The sequence below is a fragment of the Pyxicephalus adspersus genome, chromosome 4 (genome assembly GCF_032062135.1).
Source record: "Pyxicephalus adspersus chromosome 4, UCB_Pads_2.0, whole genome shotgun sequence".
Classification (NCBI taxonomy): Eukaryota; Metazoa; Chordata; class Amphibia; order Anura; family Pyxicephalidae; genus Pyxicephalus; species Pyxicephalus adspersus.
The window spans coordinates 5,241,449-5,253,110 of NC_092861.1; the positions used below are offsets into that span (position 1 = coordinate 5,241,449).

An 11,662-nucleotide genomic window follows, 5' to 3' on the forward strand; every position below is an offset into this window, starting at 1 on the left:
ATGCTTCGGACTCTGACACTGTTAAATCTGATAATACATAATTTACTTTTTTTCCTCCGGCATCAACCTCTGGCTGATCCGTTTGAAACTTCCACATCATTACCTGGTTGCTTCTGCTGCATAACCAACTGACCTGTTTGATCATCTTCAATTCTCTCCGTTCAAGTAAGTGTTAATGCGATGTCTGGCTGCGTTGGTGATATAGATGTATAAAAATAATCTGAGATTGCACCAGTATGTTCCACCTGTGTAACGGTAGTACTCAACAATATTGGTAGGCTCTTGATTCTACCTATGTGTTGGCTGATTGTATATTGGAGGGGGCAGAGCCTTGGGCTCGGTTTGCACTGTATTTTATCAGTTGTCTTATCGACTTGCACCTTCCTCTTCTTTTTCCCTCCAGATACGTCCATATCTTCCTCCTCCTTGCTTCCGGACGGTCTCCGAGAGGGGACAATGTGGCTAGGTGGATCTGTGGGAAGATTGAAGAAAGGAACAACAACCTCCATACTTACGGGGCCTGTGGTATCATTGGCCTTCTGCACCCTTCTATCGGCAGCACTGACTTACTCAAACACCTTACCAGGACAGACTGACTTGGCTGAGTCACCTCTGGAGCTGCAGATGCTTGGGCCTCAGCCACACTCGTATTGCCAATATAGAAACATTTAGAGAATAATTCTCTAACTTAACTCTCTGTACATAAATCCAAACCACTAAGAGCTCCAATAGCTCTTGAGTAAAGAGAAGAGCCAATTGCCTTAGACCCTACACAGAGAGTAAAATAGCTCAGCTGGGAGTTCTCAATGACTGGACATATCCAGGTAAAACAAACTTTAATCTATCTTTTACTTGTTACAAGTAGGAGCAGATCACAGCACTAGAAGGTCCTGCAAAGTAAGCAGATCCTCCACAGGGAGACCTATACGCCTTCAAAAATTCTTCTCACAATGGATGAGGAACCAGGCATCACCCCAGCTCATTATTTTCCTTACTCATTAGTTTAAGGCATACAGGATTATGACGTCTGAAAAGCCCCCCTTGTGATTCACCTTTACACAAGTTAGTGAGAGAAAATATATACATAATATAAATTTAAACCATTTGTCTCAAGTGTACATAAACTGTTTTTTTGTAAATAGTAAATAACATTAGAAAAACATTTATTTGATTTTATATTGTTTTTTTTTTAAAAGGTTACATATGTAAATTATTAGCTTCAGTGCAATGCATGATAGTCCTTACATTGAAGCCCCGCCCCAGTCCATGGCTTCCACCGCTCAGAATCGGCATCGAAGTTCCAGGTACATCATTAAATTTAGCTTTACCCATTTTTATTATTTGTTGGCCAAAATGTTTGGCCAAATTGTTGGCCAAAAGAAAATAGTACTAAATTGTGATTTATGTTTACACCGAAACATATCCAAATAATTAGCACTAGTGAAATGCATGATGGTCCCCACAATGAAGCCTCTCAATGGGTTCAATCCCCATCTGTGCCTTTGGTTGATTGTTCATCTTCCTCCTGCTATCAGGTTAGATAAATGAAAAGCCATTGTAAATTTATAGGAACACTACACATTGTATGCAACCTGAATTTAATGTATGGCGCTGCGTAATTTGTTGGCACTATAAAAAATCCTGTTTATTATTAATAATAGTTATAAAAATTAATTCATTCTTTACTGGATCACCAAAGTTCTCATACGATGGGAGATTTTCCCAAGTCTTGATAAATTTTTAAATAATAAATTCATCATTGAACTGCAAGAACAAAGCCTTGCTGCTTTATGAGACCAAGACCTTACCACTTGGCCATTGCAGTGGAACAGTCTTTACAATGGTTGCCAAGATCTACTCCTTTTCAATATATAACAGACCCAACACTACTGGAGCAGACCATTAGCTTTGCAATCAGCAAATATGTTTTCTGCTGATGGGAAAGCTCTATGTCTGACCAACCGAGGAAAGGCTGCGGAGGAACAAATATCTGGTGATATGCAACATGTTCATGTCTGTTGGATTCAAAGCTGGTGAAGTGCTAGAGTACCCCATTCCTAATGTGCACTGGGACATCAGGAGGAGGCGGTGGGCCCTGAGACGGAGCAAGGACGGTATTAGAGGTTGAGGCCATCACCTATATGGACAGTGTAGAAGCTGTAGCTATTGGAGACATGAAGAATGAATGAGATTCCAATCTGTCCCTACCTACTATGTAACAAAACCGCATGAAAGGGAACGGGCTTGGCGGAATCAATGGGGCAAAAAGACCCTGTTGAGCTTGAGTCTAGTCTAGCATCTAGAGCTGGGTACTGGGCAGTGGGCAGGTGGCAGCAGTAAGAGCAGGCTGAGTAACACAGCCATCCACACTACGTCTCAGGGCCTGTCGCCTCCTCCTCATGCTATTACTGCTGCTGCCTGCCCACTGCCCAGTACCCAGCTCTAGTTGCCAGACTGGACTCAGGCTCAACATTGTCTTCTTTCCCTGCTGATTCCGCCAACCCTGTTCCGTTTCATGTTCAAGGTTATCCTAGTATTCTACTGGGGTATGGCGGGTCATGCAAGACGTTAGTGACGGGCCTTTGCCTCGTACCTCATGTCAGGCATCACACTGAAGGACTGTATGTATTTATTTGCGAGTGTGTTGGGGGGAATTGTAATGTAGTGTTTTATGCGCTGTGTCACAATTCTATGTATGAATGTACCCTGATTGTATTACTTTTGTTTTCGTGATGAATAAAATTTACTTATTCAATCAAAAAAGGTGATCACAGAACACATTGAAGCATTTTGCAAACTGTGGAGGAAATCTTGTGCTCCATGGAACCCTGTGTTGGGAATGGCTGATCTATAGTATTTTCCTTCACTTCCATCTGGGCCAACAGCTATTGTGCAAGAATAAGGGATTGTGCTGGAGAATTGACTCTGGAATAGTCAAATTTTCCAGGCAGATCAAAGCATATTACTGGTGGCACAATATCTTTTTTGGAAATGAAAAACACTGCAACTACAATGTCCAAGGACTGGTAAGCTTCAATGTATTAAACATTTGGTTTAGATTTTTCAATGCAAATATTTTTACTCATAGCATAACTTCATTGCGCTATGTCCACTGCATTTGTAACCAGACTATATAAGTCTCATTATTTATTGTGCTGTATTTCTTTATATTGATTTTTTTTATTTTTTGTATATAATGTGTAGTGTTCTTTTTAACTTACAATGGTTTTTTGTTCAAATCTAAACTAATAGCAGGAGGAACATCAATGGTCACCCAAAGGCACAGATGGGGATTGAACCCATGATCTTTGGTTTACGAGACCAACGCCTTACCACTTGGCCACTATGCCATCTGTAAGCTTGACTGTAGGGGGATCATGTGATTCGAAAGATGATAGGGAAAATTCTGTTCACAGTCTTTAAAACCAGAAGCATTTTGAGTTTTGCTATGGATCCCATCAGCTTTACACATCCAGGCAGAAGAGAAAACAAGGGGTTGCAAATCATCATCTCGATGTCATGTTCGTATTATGAATGGTCCCAGGTGAACAAAGGTGAGACATTCAAATATGGTTGCTTGCTAGTGCTCAATAATTGTAAAATAATGCGTTACATTTTGAAAATTCTTCAATTTGCTCTTCATTTTTTAATATGAAGGTTTTGTAGCAGGAAATTAAGGCTTTGTCTCTGGCCTCTTTTTTTTCTACAGATCTCTCTGCAAATGTAGAAAACAGTCAATGGTTGGTCAGACATAGAGCTTTCCCATCAGCAGAAAACATATTTGCTGATTGAAATGCTAATGGTCTGCTCCAGTAGTGTAGACCCTTTTAATATATCAAAAAGAGTGGTTCTCGGCAACCTGAGCCAAGGCCTACTTGTTGCAGTGGCAAAGTGTTCTGTGGTCCTGGGCGAACTTCATTAAATGAGCCCAATGTGTAGTAGCCATACAAACCCAACAGAAGAAAGATGTATATCGGAAAGCCCACATAATGCACAGAGCATCCTGCTAAAGCCAGTTTACATAGTTGACAAAGAAAGTTTCCATGCATGTGGTGCCTTGGCCAGGTGGAACGTGTTATTCTTGTAAACCAAAGATCATGGGTTCAATCCCCACGTGTGCTATATGGTGACATTCCATGCTCAATTTTATTTTTAAATCTCCCACTAATTACTGTTTGTTTTCCTTAACTGACAAAATAACTTTATTTAGCCAATGTAATTTGTAATTATCAGCACCAGTGGTCTGTTATTTAGCAATGACATGCGCCATGACACGTGAACATGATCATGACTTGCATTAACGTGAACATGCAAGCTTGCTTAGGAAGGTTTGAAACCAGCAATGGGTATTACCCATGAATCAGTGTCAATCTCAGAACTTTGCTGGTCCCAGGTGAACCAAGGTGATTACAGAACTGGAACACACTGAGGCATTTAGCAAACTGTGGAGGGAATTTTGTGTTCCATGGAACTCTGGTTGGGAATGGCTGCTCTTTAGTATTCCCATTCCCTTCCCTCATGGTAACCAGCCTGGAAATTGTGCATGGTAATTGTCCTGAATTTTTTTGTATGAAACATGGAGCAACTTGAAGAATTTTAAAAATATAAAACATTACTCTACAAATATGGAGCACTAGCAAGACACCATATCTGGATGTATCACCTTTTGTTCACCTGGGACCATTCATATTATGAACATGACATGGAGGTGATAGAGTGCGGCCCCTTGTTTTCTCTTCTACCTGGATGTGTAGAGCTTATGGGATCCATAGTGAAACTCAAAATGCTTCTGGTTTTAAAGACTGTGTTCAGATATATTAATATCATTCTTTGAATTGCATGATAATGCTATCATCAAGCTCACAGAAGGCACAGTGGCCAAGTGGTAAGGCGTTGGTCTCGTAAACCAAAGATCATGGGTTCAATACCCATCTGTGCCTTTACTCGACTATTCATCTTCCTCCTGCTATCAGTTTAGATTTAAAAAAGGCCATTGTAAATGTATAGTAACACTACACATTGTATGCAACCTGTATTTAATGTATGGCACTGCATAATTTGTTGGCACTATATAAATCCTTTTTATTACTAATAATAATAATTATAAAAATTCATTAATTCTTTACTGGATCACCAAAGTACTCATACGATGGGATATTTTCCCAAGTCCTGATAAATTGTGTAAAAAATAAATTCATCATTTAACTGCAACTGCTTTATGAGATCAAGACCTTACCACTTGGCCATTGCAGCTGAACAGTCTTTACAATGGTTGCCAAGATCTACTCCTTTTCAATATATAAAAGACCCAACAGACCAAGCAGACCATCAGCTTTGCAATCAGCAAATATGTTTTCTGCTGATGGGAAAGCTCTATGTCTGACTTCATAATTCATAATACATGAACAGCAAATTGAAGAATTTGGAGCATTTGGATTTATGGATCACTAGCAAGAAACAATATCTGAATGTGTCACCTTTGTTCACCTGGGACCATTCATATCACACACATGACATGGAGATTATGGTGTGTGGCCCTTTGTTTTCTCTTCTGCCTGGATGTGCAGAGATGATGGGATCCATAGTGAAACTCAAAATGCTTCTGGTTAGAAAGTCAAAATGCTACTTAATATATTTCTTCGAATTGCATGATAAACCTACAGTAACACTTACAGAAGGCACAGTGGCCAAGGTAAGGTGTTGGTCTCATAAACCAAAGACTGTGAGTTTAATCCCCATCTGTGCCTTTGGGCGACCTTTCATGTTGCTTCTCTTATCAGTTTAGATTTCAACACAAAACCATCATAAGTTTTCATAAACACTATACATTGTATGCATCTATCACCCTGACCATTGATGACAATGTTACCTGTTGCACTGTCATTGTTAAAATACAGACAAATAACATAGACCAAATAAAGTAAATTGTCCATTTCATATCATTTACAGTAAATTTAGAGGAAGTGGTGGGAAATTTCTCTAAAGAATTAGCATGGAATGCCACCATAAAGCACTGGTGGACAATGAGGTAAGGTTACTGCACACTGGGCTGATTTACAGAAGTTATCCAAGATTGCAGAAAATAGACCATTATGGATGAACCAAGGTGATCCAACAATCCTGGAATGGATTTATTCATCATCATGGGCTCAATCTCCATCTGTGCTTTGCTTTTATATCTGTCATGATGCTGCCATGACGGTCTGCTAGAAGTAAATTACAAGTTTGGAATGTATAACACATAAAGATGGTTGGAAGGTATCTTTATGTTTCTTCTCTATCACTAATAGATTGTCATGGTCCTTTCCCTGACTAAGGTTAGAAGATCTGTGAGACAAGCTGCACGTGAGGTTATCTGACTGTCTCCTTGTTTCTGTGTTGTTGTTGTTTGTAATGACCGCACCCTTGTATCAGGTGCAGCTGGTGGTCATTACTGCTCCTCCATTTAGTCTGGCCTCACACTTCATGCTATGCGGTTGATATTTACTTCTGGGATGTGCAGAGCTGGTGTGCTATCCTCTCTAGAGGTCCTGCTACTCTATTTGCCTATTGAGATAAGTTGAACTTCTTTTGGTGTTTGGTTGTTACTAGGCCTCAGGGAGACATTGGTTCTTTCATCAGGGAAGGAACCGGTAGTCTCAAGCCCAGTCACTACTCCTAGGGTTATGCAAGGTTACTAGGGCCTAGGTTCCAGTGTATGACTATTCCCACCATCAGGGGATGTTTATACTGTCAGGAGTCAGGGCTAGGTTAGGGTGTCTGTAAGGGGTGACCGTTTCCTTTTCCCTAGCCATTGAAGGCCTAGTCCCTTGTCTTTATCTTTCTGTTTTCCTCCCCTCCCTGCTATCTGTGATAAAATATGAAAAATCCTGCTTTTCTCATTTTTATTTTAACTATCCTTATATACCATAGTCCCCCCTATGTATATCATGATGCAGTGAAGGGAAAAAGTGTAGCACACTGGACAAAGGGTAGGGCATTGGTCTTGTAAACTAAAGATCATGGGTTTGACATAAAGAGGGTAGAAAACTGATACATTAATTGAGACCTGGATATGTTGTGGTTTTCTGTTTCTAGATCCACATATGTTCTTTCTGTAGGAAGATCTTATGCATGTCCTCCCAAAGGGCTGGATTTCCCTCAAGGCCACCTAGTGCATCATGATCAGCAGGGGGCGCTATTACAAACACCTCCATGTGGAATTGGAACATGCTACTGCTGGCTGACAAGGTCTACAGTAACAGCATGCGCAAAGTAAAAGTGATTATACTGAGCTCATATACAGTGCAGAGATCTGAGCCGGGTATCACATGTACTGAAGGCATTGCACTTCTCTTCTCTCTCTCTAATAGTATTCCTTTGTTCTCATTTAACTATGAGCATTGTGCACATTTTAGTGATCCTATAACAAACAATTTAGTGATGGTAAATAATTCTCTGTACATAAATCCAAACACAAACCACTAGGAGTTGCAATAGCCCTACTGTAAAGAGAAAAGTAAATTGCTTCTGACCCTACACAGAGTGAAATGTTTCAACTGATGGGTCTCAATTACTGGACATACCCAGGTAAAACAAACTTTAGTCTATTTTTTACTTGTCATAGGTAGAAGCAGATCTCAGCACCAGAAGGTCCTGCAAAGTAAGCAGATCCTCCACAGGGAGACCTATACTCCTTCAAAAATTCTTCTCACAATGGATGAGGAACCAGGCATCACCCCAGTTCATTATTTTCCTTACTCATTAGTTTAAGGCATACATGGTAATGATGTCCAAAATGACCCCCTTGTGATACACCTTTACACAAGTTAGTGAGAGGAAATATATCCATAATCATAATTTAAACTATTTGTCTTTTTGTAGATAGTAAAGAACATTAGAAAAACATTTATTTGATTTTTATATTGTTTTTTAAAGTTATTAATTATTAGCTTTAATATTTATTAATTATTAGCTTTGGTGCAATGCATGATGGTCCTTACATTGAAGCCCCGCCCCAGTCCATGGCTTTCACCGCTCAGAATCGACATTACGGTTTAAATAGAAGTTCCAAATATATCATTAGATCCAGCTTTACCCATTTTTATTAATTGTTGGTTAAAATGTTTGTTTTTACCCATTTTTTATCAAGAAAACAGCTCCTTTTTTGTTTTACACCAAAACATAAGCAAATAATTAGCACTAGTGAAATGCATGATGGTCCCCACAATGAAGCCTCTCGACCACACCTTACACTGGTCAGAGTGGGAATTGCAGCTTACAAGCTCTACAAGTTCCTGGATACACTTTAAACCCATTACACATTTCAGATCCTGAACTGGAACTTCAAACTTTTCATGTGAATTGCAATCCCCTGAACATGGTTTGGCCACCAAAATTCATAGAGTGGCTGGGTAAGGGGGCCTCTGGGAACATGTACCAAGTCAAATATTGCTTCCGGGACTGACCTCATGTAATGACAGTGTATCCAGGGCTTTTGTAGAGCAACTGCTTGAAAAGTGTAATTTCCACTCTGACCGGTGTGAACTGAAAATTTCAGTTTGAAAACCATCATGCATTTCACTAAAATCTATCATTTGCATATGTTTTCTACTTAAATTTGTACTCATTTCCATAGCTAGTTTTTCTAAAAATTGAAACAAAAATGTGAGTAATAACTTATACAATAGCAATACACAGATAGTTTAAATATTCATTTTGAGCTTCTTGTGAACTGTAATTCCAGGCCAAGGGGAGCCGAGGATTACCAATTCTTTCAAAATCGTCGCCAAGAGTAGATTGGTGAACCTGAAGGAGCTGGTGGAAATCATTCTTGTCAAAAGACTTGAGGTTAAACTTGAATATATTTTGTTTCTCCAAGAAAGGAAAGGTAATGAATTTTTTTTGACCTTCACAAATCAGTTGGTGTGCAATGCCTTTTATGATAAAGTTGCTAAAAATCTTGATAAGCAGGAATTATGTGGTCTGGAATTCGTGCCTCCATGTACCGGGGGAGAGATTGCAGTATCGATAACAGTGCACAACCCATACATACAGCCAGAGGATATCTTGTTCTACTTAAATCGCATCTGCTACAAGGTCAGATTTGTGATGAGGGATACAAACCAGTATGGAATTTGGAACGGTAAATTTATTTTTAAAGTCATTCTAAAACCAGATCCGAAAAACTCTGGTGGTGTTTTTCACCCCCCATCTGTCATTTTGCTAGGGCGAGACAGGGTATTTGTACACTACAAAGGGATGCCTAGATATTGCAGACAATGCAAAGAGTATTGGCACACGGCAGAGGATTGCCCAAATAAAGAGATTAAAACTTGCAGGAAGTGTGGGCAGAAGGGCCATCTATCCAAAGACTGCCAGAATGAAATAATATGTAATAGTTGTGGAGATGCCGGGCATTCCTTTAGAGAATGCAGTGTAAGAAAATCATATGCTCAAGCTGTCAGAAACTCACCTGAATTTGTTGTTGCAGCTGAATACCCACAAGCAGAAGGGAGCAGATTGTGTCAAGTGGAGGAGACCCAGATGCCGGTAGCTGCGGAGACGGCCCGGCAAGATCTGCCTGTCTAGGATGGAGGGGCGGGTATGCCGGTGCCGCCGACGGGCGAGGTCAAACAGGTCAATGACTCCAGCATGGGTCTTCTGTTTGGTCAGGTGACAATATGAACTCTGCAAAAGGGGTAGGAATCCTTCTCAAAGGTAACAATGTACACAAGTCATTTTGTTCCTGGAAGAGCCTTGTTGGCAAAAATGAAGTGTGATGGGACTGACCTAGATGTGCTGAATGTATATGCTCCTGTTGAAAAGCGGGATGGGGAGGAATTCCTAAACATCGTTCAGTTGTTTCTCACTGGTTTATCACCGGTAATACAGGGTACAAAAAGGCCCGGCTCCAAATCCCGCAGGCAAGACAAAACATCCTTGCAATTAAAATACCTGATTGATGATTTTGAACTGTATGATGTTTGGAGAGTTTGCCATCATGAGAATCAAGGATACACATGGAAAAATGCTCTCTCTAAGTTTTGAATTGATTACATCTTTGTCAGCAAAACAATAAAAGTCATTTACATACAAGCTCTACTCACCTTGTTCTCAGATCAGAGTGGTGGTTGCATAAATCACCATACCCGGGAGTCCTAGTGGTAAAGGTGTGTGGAGACTGAACATTTCCATCCTAGAAAACAAGGAAAGAATATACAAAATATAACACACAAATTTCTAAATATGCCAGTTTAAGTGAATGGTGGGACTGGGTCAAAATCCAAACAAAAGGTGTTCAGGAAGCTAGGGCAAAATTAAAATGATATAAGGACCTCAATGCCCAGCTGCAAACTTTTACCAAATTCCAGCAGTTGGGGATAGACCTACAGGAACAAAAACACAATCTGAAAATTCAAATAAATAATGCAATCACACAGAAAGGGAAACAGATAATCCACAATTCAAAAGTTAAAAAAATTGAAAATGATAACAAGTGCTCCCGCTTCTTTTTCAAAAATGTTATTAGCAATAAACAACGGATCACACAAATAGTGCAACAACAGCTACAGGAATGCTTAAGGAACCTCAAAAATTCTATTCTCACCTTTTTAACAAAAAAGATATAGAGCTCACCTTTACATCGGAGTGTCTGGAGGCACTAGGACTTAAGCTGGAGGCCAGTGATCACCAGGGGCTGGTGGATGTAATACCGGAAAGAGAAATATAAGTGCAATCAAAAGTTTTAGCAAGAATAAGTCCCCAGGGAAAGACTGGTTCCCAATAGAATGTTATGTGAAGTTTTGGGATGTGATAAAGAATGAATTTGCTGTTGTCTTACAGTTGGCGGCTGGCAGAAATATCTTGCCAAAGAACTGGTTGGGTGGTGTGGTGTCTCTGCTCCCAAAAAAGGGTAATTTGACCATGTTGGAGAACTGGAGGCCTACCAGCAAGAGAGGGGCCAAATGATCGCCCTCTTGTCCCTGGACGTTGCCAAGGCTTTTGACAGTGTCATGAATATTTGTGGAAAGTTTTGAAAAGTATGGATTTATCTGATATATTTATTCAAACGTTGTCGTCTCTTTACACTGATGTGACCAGGCAATGGTGCTGGTTAATGGACACTTGTTGGAGGTTGTTTTTTTAAGATCTGGCATCAAACAGAGTTGCCTGTTGTCTGGAACCACTGCTGACCCCAATCAGGAATGACAAATTGGTAAGAGGGGTCTCTCTTCCGGGGTGGGGGTATTGGGAGCGCAGCGAAGGTGGTTGCATATATGGAAAAGTTGTAGCAATATGTACTACAGAGTCTGCTGTTGATAGGGTGTTTTTGCAAACTAACATGTTTTGCGTTGGTTTGGGATTTAAACTAAATGCAAACAAGTGTGAATGTTTGGTCATTGCCAACTGGCAAAAAAAGGAACTAAAGACATCAACAAAAGAGTCTATCAAAATATTGGGAGTTCACGTTAACCAATACAACAATTGAGACACCAGCTGGGAAATAATTAAAAATAAAACTTTTCAAAAAATTTATTTTTGGAAGGCCAAATTCTGATTGCAAAAGCTGTGCTACTACCTTTGATGCTCCGTCACGTCTACGAGGAAATAACTCCAGTATCTAATTTCAGTGAGCTAAAATCCAAGAGCATATAAAAAAACATAATTATGCAATATCCAA

General features: G+C 39.9%; 4 non-coding genes across 4 annotated transcripts; 1 reads left to right on the forward strand and 3 right to left on the reverse strand.

Annotated features, from left to right (window-relative positions):
- Positions 1-864: 864 nt before the first annotated feature.
- On the reverse strand, positions 865-1,012 carry LOC140330201 (U12 minor spliceosomal RNA). Its single transcript, XR_011920670.1, has one exon. It is a non-coding gene; the product is annotated as a U12 minor spliceosomal RNA (small nuclear RNA).
- Positions 1,013-3,278: 2,266 nt separating this feature from the next.
- Positions 3,279-3,350, reverse strand: TRNAT-CGU (transfer RNA threonine (anticodon CGU)). Its single transcript has one exon. It is a non-coding gene; the product is annotated as a tRNA-Thr (tRNA).
- Positions 3,351-4,868: 1,518 nt separating this feature from the next.
- On the forward strand, positions 4,869-4,940 carry TRNAT-CGU (transfer RNA threonine (anticodon CGU)). Its single transcript has one exon. It is a non-coding gene; the product is annotated as a tRNA-Thr (tRNA).
- Positions 4,941-7,609: 2,669 nt separating this feature from the next.
- LOC140330198 (U12 minor spliceosomal RNA) lies at positions 7,610-7,757 on the reverse strand. Its single transcript, XR_011920668.1, has one exon. It is a non-coding gene; the product is annotated as a U12 minor spliceosomal RNA (small nuclear RNA).
- Between the last annotated feature and the right edge of the window lie 3,905 nt (positions 7,758-11,662).